Genomic DNA, 6,000 nt, shown 5'->3' with positions numbered 1-6,000 from the left:
TCAAGGATTGATTAAGGCGTTCCGTCTGACCATTGGATTGGGGATGATAAGCGGAAGTTAAACTCAACTTGATCTCTAATGCATTGCAAAAAAGTTTCCAAAACCGGGCAATAAACTGCGGACCTCGATCAGAAAATATATCGGTTGGAAGACCATGAAGTTTGAAAACATGAGCTAAAAACAATTTGCCCAACTTATTGGCTGATGGCAACTGGGGCAAAGGAACAAAGTGGGCCATCTTACTGAACCTGTCAATAATCACCCATACTACTCGAAAACCTGATGATAGGGGTAGGTCGACCACAAAATCCATGGCAATATGTGACCATGGTCTGGAGGGAATTGCCAAGGGGATAAGTTGTCCTGTGGGCGACACTCTGGGAATCTTGTGTCTAGCACAATCGGGACAAGACTGGATGTACTCCTTGGTATCTGGAACCATGCTCGGCCACCAGACGCATCGGGAGAGAAGATCAAGTGTCTTCTTGATGCCGGAATGCCCTGCAATCTGGCTGTCATGGAACTCCTCTAAGACCCGTTTTCTCAAGGACTGCGGCACAAATAAATGGCCGAGAGGCATCTGTCTAGGTGCCTGACCCTGGACCTGCAGAAGTAGATCCTTGAGGGTTTGAGTAATGCCAAAATGGATAATTGATGCCGGAAGAATGGGCCGAGGAGATTCCCGCAACCCTTGTTTGGGTAAGAAACTCCGAGACAATGCGTCTGCTCTTACATTTTTAGACCCGGGACGGTAAGAGATAATAAAATTAAAACGTGTAAAGAATAATGCCCACCGGGCTTGTCGGGCATTCAGACGCTTTGCTGATTCCAGGTATTGTAAATTTTTGTGGTCTGTGATAACCAGAATCTGATGGTTGGCCCCTTCCAACCAATGCCTCCATTCCTCGAATGCCCATTTTATGGCCAACAATTCCCGGTTCCCGACGTCATAGTTCATCTCTGCAGTAGAGAATTTTCGAGACATGTAGGCGCAAGGAAAAAAAAATAAGGACTCAGGATCCTGTTGAGACAGGACTGCCCCTGCTCCTACCTCAGAAGCGTCGACTTCAACGACAAACGGTAGTTGGGGATCGGGATGTCTTAAAATGGGCGCGGACACAAAAGCTTGTTTTAAGGCCCGGAATGCCTCTTCTGCCTGGGGAGGCCACTGGGATGGATCTGCTTCCTTTTTTGTGAGCGCCACTATGGGAGCTACCACATCAGAAAAAGAGCGGATAAACCGCCTATAGTAATTTGCAAACCCTAAAAATCTTTGGACAGCTTTAAGGGTCGTGGGCTTGACCCAATCTAAAACTGCTTGCAGTTTTTTGGGTTCCATATAAAAGCCTTCCGAGGAAATCACGTATCCTAAAAAGGATACCTTAGTAACTTCGAATTCGCACTTCTCAGGCTTAGCAAAGAGACGATGTTCTCTAAGCCTTTGAAGAATTAACCTGACCTGATGGCGATGTTCTTCCAACGAGCTGGAGTAGATCAAAATGTCGTCTAAATAGACCACAGCGAAGACTCCCAAGAAATCTCTAAGGATGTCATTGATGAAATCTTGGAAGACCGCTGGTGCGTTGGACAAGCCGAATGGCATTACGAGATATTCGTAGTGCCCTGTTTGGGTACTAAAGGCAGTCTTCCATTCGTCTCCCGCTTTTATGCGGACAAGGTTGTAGGCACCGCGCAGGTCGATCTTAGAAAAGATCTTAGCGGTGCGAAGCTGGTCAAACAACACAGATATTAATGGTAATGGATACGTGTTTTTTACCGTTATCTTGTTGAGTGCCCTGTAATCTATACAGGGTCTTAAGGAGCCATCCTTTTTGGAAACAAAAAAGAACCCTGCACTTAAGGGAGACTTTGAGGGCCGAATAAAGCCTTTAGCCAAATTTTCTTGAATATAGGTATTCATGGACTGCGTCTCAGGTCCAGACAAGGAATAAAGTCTGGCTTTGGGAAATTGTGCCTTGGGAATTAGCTCAATGGCGCAATCGTATGTGCGATGAGGGGGTAAGACCTCAGCTTCGCCTTTAGAAAAGACATCCTGGAAGTCAGCGTAGGCCGCTGGAATCCCCTCCACGGAAACCATTGCCCCGAGTATAGGCTGCCCTAGGCAATGACTGGAGCAATGATTACTCCAACGAGTTATTTCCCCTGCCTGCCAGTCAATCTGTGGGTTATGAACCCGGAGCCAGGGGTGACCCAGAACGATCGGCACAGTGGCGCATGAGATAAGAAAGAAAGAAATTTTTCTGTATGAAAAATGCCCACACGTAGGGAAACTGGCGGGGTCTGATGGCGGACCACTCCGTTGACCAACGGGCTGCCGTCCAGGCCTCGCATTATTACAGGTTTTTTCAGAGGGAGCAGGGGGATGGCCAGTCTTTCAGCCAGCTGAATATCTAGAAAATTCCCAGCTGCCCCGCTATCAATAAATGCAGTAACTGACATCTTCACCTCTACACCCTGAATCTCAGTAGGGACTAATAATGCATTGTGAGGGGAAATAAGAAGAGAACCAAAGTGAATCCCCTCTGCATTCACTTGGTTTTGGCGTTTCCCGACTTGTTGGGACAAGCGCGGAGGAAATGCCCTTTGCTCCCGCAATAAATGCATAAACCGGCAATTATCCGGCGAGCTCTCTCATCTGGGGTGATGCGGTAAGCACCAATTTGCATTGGTTCTTCTTCGTCCTCTGAGGGTACAAAGCCGAGGGAAGTAGGCCTCAAACTGGGTCCTCTCTCAGACCTGCGTTCCCTAAGACGCCGATCAATTTTAATCGATAACTCCATGAGTTTATCAAGGGATCCCGGGACGGGATACTGGATAAGGCTATCCTTAATGGCTTCAGAAAGCCCTAGCCTGAATTGGCTACGTAATGCCGGGTCATTCCAGCCACAGTCATTCGACCACCGTCGGAATTCTGTGCAATATGCTTCTGCAGGGTTCCGGCCCTGCCTGAGAGAGCGCAGATGACTCTCAGCAGACGCCTCTCTTCATATAGAAGTCCTAATGATTTAAAGAAAGCATCCACCGACGCTAAGGCGGGATTATCAGACTTTAACCCAAAAGCCCAAGTCTGGGGATCCCCCTGAAGCAAAGACATAATTAAACCAACTTGCTGTAATTCAGAGCCGGATGACCGGGGTCGCAGCTTGAAATAAAGCTTACAACTTTCTCTAAAATTAAAGAAATCCTTCCGGTTACCCGAAAACCGGTCTGGAAGATTAATTTTGGGTTCTACCAGAACCGGCGGACTTCCTCGTACACCCTCCTCCTGGGTTTTCATCCTAAGAGATAAATTTTGAACCATCTGCGTTAAACCTTGTAATTGACTGGCAAATGCCTGAGCCTGACCCTCAGGAGTAGGATTCATCTTAATAACAGATCCACACCAGAGACAACAAAGATATACACACCCAAAATGCTATCTGTCCAAAAAAAACGGGAGAATAAAAAAGGGGAAGGGAGAGAGAAAAAAATTTTTTTTTTTTTTTTTTTTTTGTATGGCCGGTGATAATGTTAGGTTTCGGGTGTGACCCCACCGCCGGGACTGCTGTTTAGGACAGCCACGGCCAAACCCTATACTACCTCTGTTGTACCCCCCAGGCTGGGTGACCGACTCCTGCAGGTGTTACTAGGCTTCGCCTGTAGCCGCCACGTTTGAATGGGTAGGTTAAGCCCACCCAAGCTCCGGTGCAGCCAGGTGTTATGAGAGGACAAGGAGCCGGGGACCCCCCTAGGGTACGGTCAAGAGGAAAGCTGACTGAGGGGCCTAACTGAAATTAACAAAACGGCAACTTGACGGGCCCTGGCTAACGCAACTAAGCGCCCGCAACCTGGTCGCCACAACCCGCGACAACCGTCGCCCAGGGAACCACACAAAATATAAGACACAATACCAAAGTATACAAAGAGCAGGAGGGACTGGAAAACCCCAGAAAAACTGGGAGACAAGGGGAGAGAATGAGTGGGAAGCAATGGACCTTCCCAACATAAATGACCTGCCAATGCGGCAGACAGAGAACACAGGTAATGAGTAAGGTAATTACAATAAAGAAGGTGTGAATGAAACTACCCCAAAGGGGCAACTCACGACACAGGAGGGACTAATGGAAGAGGAGACCACGAAGGAGCCGCAGGGAACAGCAGGGAAACGGACCGGAGAGCAGCAGACAGATAGGTCCAAACAGGAGCTATCACCGGCGAGGACTGCAGGGCTGGCTTTCTAGATAAGAAGGCTATGAGCCAATGAGAATGGAGGCCTGAGTCCCGCCTGTCCTAACGAGTCCTTTCCGACACCTGCGGCCTGTTGAATTTCGCGGCTTTTCCTCTCTGCCTAGCAGCGTCTGCCGTTGCTAAGCAACGGCGCTGCCGCGTCTCCGGCGCTGAGAGACGTGAGAAGGGAGGACGGGCGTCACGCTCCGACGCTGCGTCCTCCGGCGTCCCTGGTTGCTAGGCAACCGGACGTCAGAGCCGGAAGGACAGGCGGCTAAGCGTACATGCCGCTCTGTCCTTCCAGAAGCGCTCCCACGGCGCCTAACACTAATGTGGCACAATATGTAATGAAGGCAATTATACTGTAGGACACTGTATGTCATAATGTGTACTGGCAGCTCTATTATGAGACATTATGTACGATGGTGCATAATATTATCTAGGGTAGTAATATGGTTCCGAAAATGAACGAGGAGCTGATGGATCTACCCATAAATGTTTGGATAATGCGAGGAAACCGGCGTAACTCACAGTATGGACGTGGCTTCATGATGAAGGGGTGTGGTCACATAATAGTACTACAGGAGTAGCGTCCCCCTTTCCCCAGTGTCAGCCCTGTCCACTCCCTCCACAGTGACAGCCCTGTCCCTACTAGATGTTGTATAGTCCGGGAATGCTACTACTCCGGACTCTGGTAATCCAAGATGGGTGAGGTGATGGTAACCCTACCTGTCCCCCTTTCCCACAGTGTCAGCCTTGTCCCATTTCCCAAATTTTCACGAACCAGTTTTTGAGGCTACCAGTGACCACTGCTGCTCCTATCGATCCTCCCTCCTCCACACCACAGCCAGTGACAGTGCATCTCCCCTCCACTGCACTGTGCTCACCAGCCGGTTGCTCCCATCCTCAGTCAGTCACGGCACCGCCTCCTGAGCAGAGCGCCGAGTCTAGGACACAGATGGGGAGAGCTCATCGGTATCAGCACAGCATTTCCTTTTTGTGTCCTAGACTGGGCGCTCTGCTCGGCAAGCGGTGCTGTGACTGACTGAGAACCTGCCAGCTGTGGAGCACAGTGAAGTGCGCTGTCACTGTCTTTGGCTGTGAGAGTTGGGGGACAAGGTGTGTGCCGGCGTGTGTGCCCACAGTGCAGATGTGCATATTTTTCATTCTCTGAAATGCTCCAGCAGAATTTTAAGACTATGTTGAGATGTATTATACAAATTTGCTGTAGTACATCTTGCAAATGTGGGGATTTGCTCGACAAGGCGCGCGTGCAATCGGTCGGGTGGCAGGCGGCCTTTACCTGTTTTCTAGGCTGTGAATATACGAAGTGGAGATAAAGTGAAAGGAGATAAACCACCCGCCAATGAACTGTTTGAAAATGACAGTTGGGAGTTGATTGGCTGGTGCTTTATCTCCATTCACTTTATCTCCAGTTTATCTCTTCTCCAGGCTTAGTACATCTGCCCCATTATCTCCAAAACAAGTCTTCAAATGAATCCAGAAACACTTAACTCCATCTTGAATTGCTCTTTATCTCGGTCCCTTAAGGCCATTCAAAATGTTTTAGGTTTTGCCAACTACTATGAGGAGTTCAACCAAGAATATTCACATCTTGTGGGGCTCAACTAGCTCAATGGTCAGAAGATGCACTAACTGCATTTCATTGCCTTTAGCAAGCCTTCATCTCCGCTCCTGTTCTGCTTCAACATGAAGATGACATGCCCGTTATACTAGAAGTTGATGCATCCACAGTTCGAGTTGTTGCCATGT

Source organism: Crinia signifera, chromosome 1 (assembly GCF_055691185.1).
Source record: "Crinia signifera chromosome 1, ASM5569118v1, whole genome shotgun sequence".
Lineage (NCBI taxonomy): Eukaryota > Metazoa > Chordata > Amphibia > Anura > Myobatrachidae > Crinia > Crinia signifera.
Note: the sequence above shows the minus strand (reverse complement) of the source record.